The sequence below is a fragment of the Callithrix jacchus genome, chromosome 11 (assembly GCF_049354715.1).
Source record: "Callithrix jacchus isolate 240 chromosome 11, calJac240_pri, whole genome shotgun sequence".
Taxonomy (NCBI): Eukaryota; Metazoa; Chordata; class Mammalia; order Primates; family Cebidae; genus Callithrix; species Callithrix jacchus.
The window spans coordinates 1,379,438-1,394,894 of record NC_133512.1 but is presented as its reverse complement, the minus strand read 5'-3'; the positions used below and the strand labels follow the sequence as shown (position 1 = coordinate 1,394,894).

Sequence of the window (15,457 nt, the reverse complement as noted above, 5' to 3'; positions counted from 1 at the left end):
ATGGTTGTATATTTTAATAGTTTTTTTTTTTTTTTTGAGACGGAGTTTCGCTCTTGTTACCCAGGCTGGAGTGCAATGGCGCGATCTCGGCTCACCGCAACCTCCGCCTCCTGGGTTCAGGCAATTCTCCTGCCTCAGCCTCCCGAGTAGCTGGGATTACAGGCATGTGCCACCGTGCCCAGCTAATTTTTTGTATTTTTAGTAGAGATGGGGTTTCACCATGCTGACCAGGATGGTCTCGATCTCTTGACCTCGTGATCCACCTGCCTCAGCCTCCCAAAGTGCTGGGATTACAGGCGTGAGCCACCTTGCCCGGCCAATGGTTTTTTTTTTTTTTTTTTTTTTTAATAATAAAGGTGATTCCCGAAGGTTCCATCAGATGCCCAGGTTCCTGGGGGAGCTCTTCATCGCTAGCCTTCCTTCTCCCATCCTGTCCCAGAGACCAGATCTGGGTCTTTGCTGCCTGCTGGTTTTTTTTAAGGTTGTTCTTTCTAACATAAGATCAGAGGTACTGAGCATGCAATTTTATCCATTTCCCAATTGTTCTTCCCTTGTTACTAGCAAAATGAAAGGGCCAGAGCAGGGTTTGGGTTCTTGGGGTCCTAGAGGCATCTGGAAGCAGCTTCCAAGGATATCGGAGATACTGAGATTTATGTGTCACACAGGTGTTCAGTGAAGATGCAAACAGTGTTAAGAAAGTGTCTCTGCACCTTTCTTTAATACAAACTGACCTTAAACACATACCACTGTCACCATCTACCTCTTACAGAGCAGCTCATCACAACCACGTGCCGTGACGGTTCTAAGTGTTTTAGGTATCTTATCCGTCATCTTGACATCCCTGAGGAGTGAGTATTGTAACGTTTTTACCCACAAGGAAAGTGACTTAGGGAGGTTTGGTAAGATGGCAGAGGAGCCAGGATTCCAAGTTAGGTCTGTCTGACTCTAAAGCCTGCGGTCTTTACATCCCTCATGGTAGGGAACTGGTGCCAAGGACAGGAGCATGCGCAGAGGGACTCATTCATCTGCGGAGGCTGCAGGTGGAGCAGCTCAGGACAGCTGGCGTGCAGGTGTGTGCTGGGAGGGGAGGAGTGGGGACAAGGCCAGAGGGGTGGCTGGGCCGCATTGTGCAGCATTTTGTCATCCGGGTGCGGAATCTGTCCTGTAGAGGAAACTGCCAGGAGCCTACGGAATGTTACAGGATAGGACAAGGTGGAGGATGGAGACTGACTCAAGCGCCTGCAGGACCAGGTGCTAATGTAAAGTAGGCAGTAGGCTGGTTAGTATTTGATGAGGAGGGCTTGTGCCAGGCACTATTCTGAGTTCTGAGGCACAGAGAATGAGGCTGCTGGGGGCTGCCTTCAGGGAGCTTATATCCTTTTGTGTCTGTGTTTGTGATGGAGAAATATGTAAGCACATGAGTAAATAGGCTAATTCCAGATACTGATGGGTGCTTGAGACAGGGGATGGTCAGGGAAGTACCTGGGGATGTGTAAGGTGAGAAGGCAGCTGAGCAAGTGACAAGCTCTGTAAGGGGCACAGTGGCAGTGATTCAGTGAGGCCCTGGATAGACTGCCTAGATTCAAATCCAGCGCTGCCATTTACCTGCTGTATGGCCTTGGGCGGGTCACATAACCTCTCTGCGCCTCAGTTGCCTCACGAGTAAAGTGGGGATAACAATAGTCCTGCCTCCCTGCTACAAAGACTGCACGAGCTTGCACATGTGAGTGCATGTGGAACAGTCTGCCAGGGTGGCCACTACGACTGGACCCTTAGCACCAGCAGCACAGAATTCCAGGCAGGACAGACAAGAATGGGAATACGTTTAACAGGTTTGAGAGCTTAGTTACTTAGCGGATGAGACGAGAAGGTGAGATCTGGACAGGAAGGGATCTGGGGGCAGTGATTTGAACACCAGGAGAACCATCGAGGGCTTTGCACAGGGAGTTGCCGACATCTGCGGGAAACTCCAAGTGGGGGGCCCTGTGCGCTTGGGTCAATTTCAGGGGAGAAGGTGGAAGGAATGGTAGGAGTTTCGGATCTCTTTTAAAAGTGAAGCCTGCACGGTTTACTGATGCAAGGGCTAGGAAAGAATAGAAATAAGGGTACAGTCACATTTTTGTCCTGATCAACTTTGATGGGGAGGATAGGGGAGGGGAAGGTGGTTCTGTTTACTGAGATGGTAAAATCTGGGGAAGAGCAGACTTCCGGGAGAAACAGACAGTTCTGCTTTGGCATGTTCAATGTTAGAGTCCTAATGCATATCTGTGCAGAGATCTCTGGGAAGCAGCTGGAATGAAGCAGGTGTGATGTTAGCAACAGGGATTCATGCGACCCCGGGGGACTATTCCCCCACAAATTCAGACAGTTCATTCTTAAATGCTATGCTTGCCAAGCTAGATACACCTGTCTCCAGTTTGTGACCCCCAAATGGTCCCCAGACTTCCAACGGGCTTAGAAGATAAGATGCCAAGCTAACATCAAGTCCTTAGCTGGTTGGCAGCAAGGTTCTTCGGCTTCTGGACAGAGGAGGATAGTTCCTAGCAGCATGGCCCATCTCCATCCCAGGACCTCTGTGACTTCAAGACTAGCCCTTTATCAAGTAGCTCAAGTGTGCCAGGCCCCGTGCTAGTCTGGGGGAAACAGTGTGCAAAAGCGTAGGTCTGCTGAAGGGCAGCTCAGTCTAGTGACATCTGAGTTCCTTACCAAAATGCCCAAGGGCATGATGCCCTGCGCCTCATTTCATTTATTTGATGCATTTGGATCTGTTCAGCCTGCAGCCAGTCAGTAACGACGTGATGATTCATGATCCTGGACATCGCAGTGCTGACAGTGCATGCCTGAGTCGATGTTGGGAGGTGTGTTTGTGTGCATGAGTGTGTGTGCATATGTGCATTTGTGTGTGTGCACGTGTTTATGTGCTGGCTCTCATGAGCTCAAAGTACTGCTGGGAAATTGGATCAAATTGGAGCACCTCAAGTGACGTTGTGGCTATCAGGTTGATTTCTTATCTCAGATCTGAGCATCTCCTAATGCATTTTGGGCTTTGTGCTCTGCCAGTGGCTTGCCCAGGTGGATAGTAATCTAGCTCGTCCCTGCGCTGTTGAATGCTGGTTGAGAGGGGCAAGTTTCTCTCCGTCACCCTCTGTATTGGATGCGCCTTCTCACACTTACACAGTATCAACATCTATCCTTAGGCAGGTTTTAAAAGTTGTGATGTTAACAGTTCTTTTTCTCAAAAAAAAAAAAAAAAAAAAAAAAAAAAAAAAAAAAGCTGAAGAAAAACCAAGAGAATTGAGCATTAAATTCCATAGCATTTTCACTGAGCTTTCCAATGAGCTCTTACAACATGCTCTTGGCCCTTCCTTTTCAAAGGGTGCTGTGTCCTTTAGCACCGAGCTACTCAGAGTGTAGTACCTGAACCAGAACCATCACCTGGGAGCTTGTTAGAAATGCAGACTCACAGGCCCTGGTCCAGATCATCCAAAAATGAATCTGCAGTTTAACAATACCGCGGGCTTGTCAGAGGCATGGCCATATCTGAGATGCACTGATTTAGATAACAGCCTCCTGGAAACTCCCAGCCCGTCTGTATGGCTCCTGGGTGTATGATGCTGAAAATGGCTCCTATGTGCCCTCCACTTCTCCCAAGAGTCAAACAAGAAAGGGACTTGACAGAGGAAGATGGAAATTTGACTCAGCCTGAAGATCCCTTTGGGAATGAATGGGGTTGAAGAATCCCGGCTGTCTGGGTTTTAGTCCCAGCTTTCTCACTCCTCAGGTTGATTTGGGAAAATGATTAAAGTTTTTCTAAGCCTCACTTTCCTCATCTGAAAAGAGGAATAATGTCATGTGTTGCATGGACTCAATTATCTTTGAAGAATGTGTTGCTGAGGCTTATTTAAAATACAAATATTCTCTTTTTTTGGCAATGACTTAAGTAATTTTGCTTTTGTGGGTAAAAGCCTTGGGAAATTTTTGTCACACAAGGAGAAAACTGGGCATGTCGGTTTGGAGAAGAGAAGGCTCAGGGTCTGAGTTCATGACAGTTGGCCTCAAATGTTGGAAGAGCCCTCAGGAGGAAAGGGAGCCAGCCCTATTCCATGAGGGGTAGCGTGAAGACCTTTGGAAAGGTGGTATTATAAGAGGCATTGGCCTTTTTTTTCTGACAACTGCTTTCTACCTCCAGAAGGAGGGCGCTCCTGTTTCTAGAGACAGTTCAGGCATGAGCTAGAGGCCCACCTGTTTGGGATGTTGTGGGGATCCATGCATGATGTGGAATTGGACCAGAGAGTTCTTAATGTGCTCTCCAATGGTGTGAACTGTAGAGAAAAGAGAAGAAAGGGGCTCACAGATTGGGTTTCAGTCTTAGCTTTCTCACTTCTCACTGTCGATTTGGGAAAGTAATTTAACTTTTTCTAAACCTCATCTTCCTCACCTGAAAATAGCAATGCTTACTACTTACCTCCTGAAACAGTGTGAAAACTGAATAAAAATTATAGCCATAAAGTTCCTACTGGTGCCTGGCATGAGGAAGGGGCTTAATAAATGTGGGTGTCCTTCCACCTCTTCTTTATACTTTTCTTTGCCTTGTCTGGAGTGGACTGTAATTAACAGCTTAACAGCTTGAGCAGCCAGCTTGATATTTGTATTAGTCTGTTTTCACACCGATAAAGACATACCCAAGACTGGGTAATTTATTAAACAAACCAACAGAGGTTTAATGGACTCACAGCTCCATGTGGCCGGGGAGGCCACAATCACTGTGGAAGGCGAAAGGCATGACTTATGTGGTGGCAGACAAAAGAGGATGAGAGCCAAAGGGGAAACCCCTTATAAAATCATCAGATCTCGTGAGACTTATTCAGTACCACGAGAACAGTATGGGGGAAACTTCCCTCCCACTGGGTGCCTCCCACAACACATGGGAATAGTGGAAGCTGCAATTCAAGAAGAGATTTGGGTGGGGACACAGCAAAGCCATATCAGTATTGTATTTCCATCTCAACACTTTTGATTCACGTTAACTGCTAGTGATTGGCTTTGCCTGGTTTGCTCCACTGGGTTGTTTTAGTGAGACCAGGATTGCAGGGGGCCCCATGAGAGCCAGGGTCCTGTAGCCTGATGCCCATGGTGGCCACCAGGGTATTGACCAAGAGGGCTGGGCTGGGCCACCAAGGCCATCACCACGAAGAAGAATTCACATCCAGGCAGCAGTGCTGTGCAGCGATTGCTGGCACTGGACTGGTGTCAAGGCACCTGAATTGAGAGCATGTTCAGATACATCTGCAGATGCAACATGTGCGTAGATGGAAATAGGAAAGAATGCAGATAGAAAGATCTGAGTGAGGCTGGGCGTGGTGGCTCACACCTATAATCCTAGCACTTTGGGAGGTTGAGGCGGGTGGATCACGAGGTCAAGAGATCGAGACCATCCTGGTCAACATGGTGAAACCCCCGTCTCTACTAAAAATACAAAAATTAGCTGGGCACGGTGGTGCGCACCTGTAATCCCAGCTACTCGGGAGGCTGAGGCAGGAGAATTGCCTGAACCCAGGAGGCGGAGGTTGCGGTGAGCCGAGATCTCACCATTGCACTCCAGCCTCGGTAACAAGAGCGAAACTCTGTCTCAAAAAAAAAAAAAAAAAAAAAAAAAGATCTGAGTGTTCGCCTTTTATGGCATGTTACTAACCCCTCCTCCAATTAAATGAACAACAACTTTTCTTGCTGTGAAAGGGAAAGACTTATGTATAATTGGTGCATCTCCGTCTGCTCCCAGGTCCTAGAATCAACCATACCCCTTTCCTCTCCCTGGGCAGATTCCGTCATCCTCTCCACCTCTCTAATCTCACCTGTTCTCATCTTCCAGGAAACCTCCCACCACTATTCACTCCCAACCACAAAGGACGCTTCGTCTAGCATTCAACAGAGCTTGGGACATCTCATGTTTGAAAATTATGTTTCTGCAATGAGATCTCAGGTTTCCTGAAATCAGGGCCTGGTAGCTAGGCCTGGTGATTTCCACAGAAACACCAAACACCTTAATAAATTCATATGGCAACAGCTTGAATGATGTGTACCAGGAAGGTCAGGGCCAAGCCTTTGGGTCTCAGCTGGATTCCTGGCTACCTGAGGGTGAGGATTCATCCTCACATCCAGCAAAGCTCTGGGAGGAGGGAGCCCAACAGATGGGACTGAGACTCAACAGATGGCAATTGATTGTTGGATCTCAGTGTAATGGAGAGCCCTGTAAAGTCAACCTGAGACTCAGAGACTCAGAAAGTGGGATCAGGGAAAGGGAGCAAGAAATTGATTGAAATAAGTAAATTTCAATTTTCATTAACATCTCACTTTGTTGCATAAAGGAAAGATGCCTAGAGCAAAACATAAAATATAATTTGTGAAATGAGATAGGGTATAGATAAATAAGCAAATGTATGAAATTAGGTCCAGGGAAGAAATAGATTGCTTGAACCTCTGCATATGACCCAGGTTCTTCCAAGCTAAAAGAAAAGGTACAGGATGTCTTTTTTAAGCTGTCTTCTCAGGTTGGTAAAGGCCTCTTTGGTTTTCCTTCTGTGTGTGTGATAACCCGGGCTGCGCGAGCCAGGGAGCCATCCTGCCCTCTGGCAGATGAGCCTTGCCCATGACGCTAGGAGAGAAGGGCCTGGAACGTACACCATGCACGTCACTTTCAGATTATCAGCCCGGATGCGTCATCAACTACAAGTTGGTTTTATTTTCTTTTGTGCAAGTGCCTGATTCAGAGTGGATTTGACAGCCAAATTGGCCCAGAAGGTATAATGAGGCAATGCTGAGCATTTCTCAATAAAGAAGGGGGGAAGGAACAGAGTGGGGGCTGTCATGCCTTTTGTGGCTCTGGGGCACAACTTCCAGCTGGATTGCTGAGCTCTGTTCCCATAAGGAGCAGGCTTCCGACTTGAGGCTAGGTGCGGGGGAGACAAGGGGCTGGATTTCATGGCAATGAGGCTCATGAGGTGGTAGTGACACTTGGATGTTGAAAATGTGATGGATAGCACGAGGTGAAGGGTGCCGCCTCTGAAATAAGGTGGTACCAGCTTCTACGTCTGGACCTACCACTGCAAGTTATTTCATCTCAGGCAGTTAAGTTAATCTGTGTTTTAACAAGACCGCAGCCTTGTGAAAGGCATGGCTACGTCTGATTTAGATGACAGCCTTCTGGAAATGCCCAGTCTGTTTGGATGGCTCCTGGATGTAAGAAGTTATTGTGTTATATAGCACTTCTCATTTTAAGCAACTCGGATAACATATTTTATATGTTGAATGAACTGTTACCTTTGCGAATTATCCATTTCATGACCACATTCTTTTATGTCCAGCGAACCTGGCAGGATTTCCCATTTACTCACCCTACCTTCTCCCTTCAGTTTTCCTTCGCCCCAACCGTGGCAGACTTTGGTCATGTGTCACAAACACATCTTGCTAAGCTCAGTCTTGGCATCAGAAAACTTCTCAACACAGCACTCGATTCAACCATCGCCAGAGTTATACATTTATGTATTTTTATGCTTGAAACAGATCCCAGGCTTGTCAAGCATCAGTGTTTATCAAACCACATGGTAGAAAAGGAAGTCAAGCCTTTTGTTTTACCATTGAGGATGACATGACAATTAAACAGATGGGACGTATCCCTTCTCTGAGAATGCCGGACTCAGAGCTGGAAGGAAGGGATGACATTTCTGACTGAGGCTTTGCTTGGTCCGTTTTTGGACAAGCTGCCTAATCTCTTTGAGTATCACTTTCCTCACCTGTTAAAGAGAGTATTTGCCTCGTAGGGGCTGTTTTTGTTAGTTGTACTGGTTCGTACTGAGATGAATTTGATTCTTGATTCTGTTCCCTCGTTGCTGTTTCCTACCTATAGAAGGCTTAATAGGGTTGGGGAGACACCATGGGGCTCCTGAATGAATGTGGTGTTGAAGCTCCTCCCGTCGTCAGCAGCTTCTCCCTTTACTGGATCCTATTGCTGTGAGTCCTGGCCTCCTTGCCCACCTCAGCAAACAGCCTCTCTCTCCTGACAGTCTCCTGGCCTTATGCCTGGTACCAGAGGCCAGGTTGGTGACCTCCCCCATTGCCTGCAGGCTCGTACCCTCCTCCCGCTGGGGCTAGAGGCATACAGGCTGCAGCCTGGCTCTTCTCTTGGTGCAGCCCTCTCTGGAGCATGGTTTCTACCCCTCTCCCCTTCTTGGAAGGCAAAGAGACAAAGGTGGAAAAGACATGGACTTTGGCACTAGATACTCCTGTGTTTAGATTGGGGTTTGACTATGAAACCCTGTGTGGTCTTGAAAACATTAGTCAGTCTTTCTGCACTCCTGCCCATCAAATTGGAAGGGCAGCCTTATTCGGTGTGAAGGCAGGGACCATGACTGGGTGTTTGCAGATTTACTTGGCATCTGTGATTTATTCAGTGTCTTATTATTGAAGATCTGAATGGATACGTAGGGTGTTCAAGGGTTAGGATATGCTTGCACCTGCCTTTTCCTTTCTCCTTCCAATACCTTTGGCTCCATCGCATTCTGAATGGTAGATGGCTAGGAGGTTGGTCGTGAATCCAGTCCATAAATATTATATGCCAGGCATGTGGGCACTGGGGAGAGAGCAGTTTTTTCATTGGGGAGATAATCTATGCTTGTGTGGAGCTCACATTGTCATGGAAGGAGAAAGGCAGTAAACCCAGTGAAGTACAGAGCGCGTGAGGCGGTGACAGTGCTGTGGGGAGGAAGAGAGTGGGACGGGGGTGGAGACCAGAGGAAGAGGGCAGTCAGTTGCTGCGGTCTTCATGGGTGGTCATGGAAGGCCCTGCCTAGAAGATGATATCTGAGCTAGGATAGTTAATGATGATTTGCCCAAGCCTCCTTCTCCCCGGCATTCCTTCCCGTTTTCCTTGTGATTGCTTGGGTCTTTGCAGGTTGAAGGTAAGATGAGGTAATGTCAAACGCCTGGAGCGATTCCAAGCTTCACCTTCTGTAGTAACTGGTGAAAGTGCCTGGAACCTCAATCCAGTGCTCTGTTCTTTGGGAGTCTCTTGTTCCTGACATTCCAGGCACCAGCCTGCCCAAAAGAGTTCACTTGGAGAGAAGGCCTGGGCCGAACCCAGGGCTGTGGCAAAGCAGCAGCGGCCAGTGCACGGGGCAGATTTGCTTGCAGGAAACCAGGCTCTGCCCTGGGTTTGCTACTCACTGTGTGTAAGCCCTGGCACCCAGGACCCCAGCTGTGTTTGTGTTCACCCAGGTGCCAGGGCTTTCAAACAAGGGTGGCAGTGTTTTGGGTGCTGGTTTTGGTTACAAAGCAGTGTACACCTGCCTAGGCCACCACCACAACTGTTTGGGCGTCCTTAGCTTCCTTCTCACTCTCCTTTGTCCTTTCTGATGGTCTGTTTTGATAGTGGCCTCGCCGGGACGTCAGAGTCCCCTGGGTTGCCTGGGGTTGGGATGCTCATTGCTCTGGGTTATCTTCCTCTTACCTATCTGCCACCCATTGGTCGCCCTGGCAACTACTTCCTCTGAGATTTGTTTCCGGCCAGTTTTTGGGAGGGAAAACCTACAGGAAACACAGCAGGGGAACACTGACTTTAGATTGCTGCTTCTCAGATGTTAGTGTACCCAAGTGGCTTCCGGAGCAATTGTTTAAAACAGGGGTTCTCAACCTTTATGGCGCCAGGGTCGGGTTTCATGGAAGACACTTTTTCCTCAAAATGGGGTGTAGGGTAAATGGTTTGGGGATGAAATTGTTCCACCTCAGATGATCATAAGGAGCATGCAACCTGGATCTCTCACATGTGCAGTTCACAAAAAGTTCACGCTCCTACGAGAATCTAATGCTGCTGCTGATCTGACCAGGTGTGGAGCTCAGGTGGTGATGCTTGGTCCCCTGCTGCTCACCTCCTGCTGGGCAGCTCGGTTCCTAACAGGCCATGGGCTGCTAGGTTCCAGGGCCTAGGAGTTGGGGACCTCTGGTTTAAAACCTAGAGTCCCGTCCTCACTTACAGGGATTCTGACCCAGTGGATCTGGAACTGGACCAAGGAACCTGCATCCTCCTCCTCATCCTCATCATGTCACTTTCCTGGCTGATCACACTTGGATAAACCCAGATGGAGAGGCACAGTTTGCCTTCCTAACTTACTTGTATGTCCCAGTTGGGTGGAATCCATTGTTGCAACCCTCCCCGAGTCTAGTTCAGTGCCTACCACCCAGGTAGTGCTCAATGTACATATGCTGAAGGATAGCGGCAAAGTGAGGGGAACCCTTTTATAAACAACCCTTCACAATGCAAAGAGTTGCCCACTAATTGGTCTCCATAGTTAGGTTTGCATCTTAATGTTTGAAATTTTCTTAAAGAAGAGATATACCTCGCTTGGTTCAGGATTTTGACAAAGCAATATCATCCTGAAAAGAAGAACTGAATAGGGGTAATGATTTTTGAAGGAATCTGCGCCACGCTCTCCTCCCTGAATGTTGCTTTGCTAAAGATGTACGGAGTTGCACCATTTATTAGTGCTTCCCAGCCTTGGCTGCTCACCGGGATCAGGGGCTCAGAAAACAATGACGCTTGGTCCAGCCCTTAGAGGCCCTGGGTACTTGGTCTGGGCATCAGTATTTTGTAACAATCCCTGGGTGATTCTAATGTGTTCAGGGCTGCAAACCACTGACCTATAATGTGTGGGATCCCTGGAGAGAGAGTGAGAGATGCATTTCTTGAGTGTTACAAGGAGCCCTCTCAGACTAGAGATGGCAGATGCCTTGGATTCTGTGATCCAAGACTACTCTGAAATCCGAATCTAAAGTATATCTCATATACATGCATGCATGTGTATACAATATGTGCATATATGTATATGTGTATGTACAAAAATAGCATAAACATTTATACATGTGAATGTATAAAAGATAGTTTTTTACATACACATGCTTCCACATGTACATATACACACACACATTCGAAATAATATATATTTGAAAAACAGCAATAGCCAATTGTTTTATACCCGCTAATAAAAACATTCTTCCTGATTATAAACACATGCTTATCATAAACTATTGAGTTTATGCAGAAAAGTATTTAAAAAGTTATAGATTTTCTCAAATGCCACCACACAGAAGAAATAACTGTTAACATATCTGATGACTGCATTTCCACTGGTCCCTCTGTGCCTATATACACATGCAGCCTAGACGTGTAACTCGACGTCAATAGAATCCATTGTGCATTCTGAACTGGAGCCTGTTTTGTAAGCAGGATGGCATGGCTAGCTTTCCATAAACCTGCATAATAATTCTTATAAGGTCTTACCACATTCACGCTCTAACTGCACCTGATAAACGGAACACCTACTTTATGTGAAAGCTTGCTGTCTACTTTTAAACATGCCAGCAAGCAGCAGTGCTTGAGGGCTTCTGTGCTAGTGGAGAAGCCTGGGTGTGTCCGAGCAGGCCTGCAGCACGCTGGTGGACTGTCACCCCCATCTGGGCGGTTGTGTGCTGGGGACAGAAGGGCTTGGCGAGCCAGGCTACAGCCACTTTTTGTAGTGCTAGCATCTGCTGAGTTTTAGTTTCATTCTTTAAGCCCTTTAAGAAGTTCTGCTTTCACCTGCCTTCTCGACCATGCGGAGAGTATAGTCCAGCAACAGGGTAGAGCTGGATTCTGAACATGCAGGAGGCAGAGCCAGCCAAGGGGGCATCTCAGTGCTGACTGATTTCTGTCATGTGGGACGGGGGCCTTGTGTTCCAATCGCCCCAGTTAATTGAAGGAAACCAGTATTATGTATTTCTATTTGATATCTCTTAGATTTTAAATGTGGGCCGACAATTGTTTAAAAATTAAAAGCATTGTGAGACCAAACAAAACACACCTGAGGCTTTCTGCAGTCATCTGGAAGGCAGTCTGAGACGTGTGGTCAACTAAGCTGTTTGTGGCATTTAGTCTACTTCAGTTCTAACAATATTGACTGAATGCATAGTCACTGTTCAAAAGAATGGAAATACAATGATTAAAAGTGATGATCCTTACCTTGGGGGGCAGGGGTAGCTTTTATGGTCTGGTAGCCCAGACCAGCAGGCACTGTATCACCTGGGAGCTTGTCAGAGTTGTAGGAGCTCGGGCCTCACACCAGATGCATCCAATTAGAAATTGTATTTAGGAAACCTGCCCGGTGGTTCTGAGGCCTGCTGAAGTTGGAGAGCAACAGGCAGGTCTGGAAGGGGAGTCAGGCATATGGGCAGAGATCTGGGGGATGGAGAAGGTGTGGTGTGAGGCGAGGAGGCGTTTTGGAAGTGAATGGCTCCACCTGGATCTTAAAAAGTGAGTAAAAGACTTCCAAAGAAGAGAGCACTGGAATGAGGTTTCAGGCACCTTCTCTAGTTACTATAGATGGTGAAGCTTGGAATTACTCCAGGTGTTTGATCTCACCTCATCTTACCTTCAACTTGCAAAGGCCCGAGCAATAGCAAGGAAAACAGGAAGGAATGCTGGGGAGAAGGAGACTTGGTGCAGAATCTTCATTAACACCAGGAGAGTTGCCTCTCTCCAGAAGGAATTTGGACCTTCTGGATAGAGGAGTAAAGAGTTGGCCAGGTGAAAATGAGAAAGAGTGCACCACGGCTGGGGCAGCACGAGCCAGAGCCAGGCAGGAAGTGCGTGTGTTGGATTGTGTATCAAGCACAGGTGACTGAGTGTTGATGTGCTGGGAAACGAGGTGGGAGAGTAAGTTGGGGCAGGTGATCTGTAGGGTCTATGGCATCACAGGAGATCCTTCAGCAGCAGAGTGTGGCATCGGGTCTGTGTGCAGGGAAATCATGCTGATGGTGAGGTTCAAATTCCTTTTGGATAGAGTAAACTCTCCTGGTGCCCCACTGGCCTGGATCCTGAATCTTGCCTTTCCTGGCATTACTTGGATCTGGGTCAGCAATTCCTGTCCTTAAATAGGGTAGCAGGCCGGGAGGGCCTGGCTGAGTGAAGACGTGGCTGTTGCTGCATGTGAAATAGCGGCATTGGTGTCCCTGTTCTTCTCGGAGGAAGGTGCACGCCAAGCTGAGCATTTAGGTGCTTACTTGCGTTCTCAGCAATTGCAGTGGTCTTTGTAATACCATTTTAAAATGCCATTTTAAAGTTTCTGCAGCAAAGGTCCTGGTAAAACCCTGGCACTATTTCTTTTTCTCCTTCCTGCCTTTTTCCCTGCCTGCCTTTCTTCCTTTCCTTCTTTCTGAGATAGGGTCTTGTTCTGTTGCCCAGGCTGGAGTGCAGTGGCTGGATCACAGCCAACTGTGGCCTCATCCTCCTGGTCTTCCGTGATCCTCCCACTGCAGCCTCCTGAGTAGCTGGCACTACAGGCATGCACCACCACACCCAGCTAAGTTTTTAATTCTTTCTTGGAGACAGGGTCTCACTATGTTGCCCAGGCCAGTCTCAAACTCCTGAGCTCAAGCATTCCTCCTGCCTCAGCCTTCCAAAGTGCTGGGTTTACAGGTGTGAGCCACTATGCCCAGCTCTCTTTCTTTCTTCAGATATTTACAGTATCTAAGTGGAAAGACAAGTTGAACTCGAGGCCAGGAAAATTCATGTCTATACCTATCTGGGGTCATTTTTTCTTCCTCTTTCCTTCCTTCCCCCTTTGGTTATAGAAAACTCTTGAGTTTTCTGAGTGCTCCTAAGATGTCTTTTATACTTAGCTCTGGTGACATCCAAGTTTTCCTGATGTGAGGACGTGCAGTTGTGGTTGAAGACTTGTACTGAGATAGTTGACCATTGTTCTGAAATACTCTGGATGTAGCCCTGCGTGGAGGCAGAAATATGAGTGTGAATTATTTATGTTCGTGTGGTAGGACTACAAAACGTTTTAGAAGACAGCAAGAAAATAGCTATTGCTCTTAGAATGACTGGATTTTTTTTTTTGAATTGGAAATCTTTTACAATGTATTTGGTGCAGAGTGTAGTAATCAATTCTTTTTTTGAAATGCGTTGTGACATGATGGGCGCTGGATGAATCATTGCCCCCCCTGCTGGTCATTTTTATGTAACATCTTATTAGTAATAGAGTGGAGACGAAGAGGCCGTGGTAATACCAGAAAAACAAGATACTGAGATGGAATCTATTTTTCAAAATTATCCAAATGTAGTAAATTTAAAAATGCGTACTTTTATGAGAGGGTGAAATGAATGTTTGGACTCTTACTACATCATTTTATGAACAATAAAGTTTAGGAAGTAGTTACCGTGTTAGTTTTGCCCTTCTGCTGCAACTTCTCCCACATTCGTGATCACATTAGCAATCTCCTTTCTTCTGTCCATGCCCCGAATGCTTTTACTGCGCGAGAATGAAAGGCGTTTCCTGTTGATTGCTTTGGGTGTTCATTCAAGCAGATTACAAAGACCTCTGTCTGTCTATTGTAATACATACAACTACAAATACCTGTGTCTGTCTATTGTATATACATACAACCACCAAGAAATAATGTTTATGGGAATAAAACATATTTAAAGTGAGTGAAACTTCTGTTTCCTCTTAATAACCAAACTCTTTTACCCAATAAAATGGGCTCGTAAGTTAGAAAGGATGTTAAATATGACTCTACCCAATGATAAATTATATGGAGGCTTTTTGTGGGAAGTAGCCTGCCCTGCTGAGAAGCTGTAGGGGTAAAGTTTCTAGGGCAGTTTTCTGAACAGTTTTATTGATGCAATTCCCTGTTTGTTAGCATCTAAATTTATTATCTTTCTGAACATAAACCAGCTTTCTATTTATCTTCTGAAATTCCTGCCTCGGCTTTGCCCCTGGGAATCCTAGAAAACCAGACTCATTTCGATGCTTGGGGTGTCTTTGCGTGTTGACAGACAGCCCTATTAGAGGACTCTTGAAGCCGAAGAATGTCCATTCGCTTGGAATCTGGTGTAAGTGCCTCTCGCTAAGTGGATGTAAGCCAATTAACGTCTTTACACCGCTAAACTGGATGTCGTTGGGATCCTCTGTAGCTTCATCCAAATATTCTAATCAAAATGATTGAGACATGTGACTTCATTTAGGTATTGAGGGCAGCCTTGGAAATAGAGAAAGGGAGAGAGTAAAGTTGCTTTTATTCATTTACAAAGACTCTTAAATACTCCCTGGTGTTGGCCGGGCGTGGTGGCTCAAGCCTGTAATCCCAGCACTTTGGGAGGCCGAGGCGGGTGGATCACGAGGTCAACAGATCGAGACCATCCTGGTCAACATGGTGAAACCCCCTCTCTACTAAAAATACAAAAAATTAGCTGGGCACGGTGGCGCGTGCCTGTAATCCCAGCTACTCAGGAGGCTGAGGCAGGAGAATTGCCTGAACCCAGGAGGCGGAGGTTGCAGTGAGCCGAGATCGCGCCATTGCACTCCAGCCTGGGTAACAAAAGTGAAACTCCGTCTCAAAAAAAAAAAAAAAAAAAATCCTGCTTGGT

General features: G+C 46.8%; 1 protein-coding gene across 11 annotated transcripts in view; it reads left to right on the top strand.

The window, feature by feature from the left end:
- The window catches only part of PDE1C (phosphodiesterase 1C), a 689,353-nt gene that overhangs the window by 182,988 nt on the left and 490,908 nt on the right, over window positions 1-15,457 (top strand). The gene's annotated exons all lie outside the window — the stretch shown is intronic.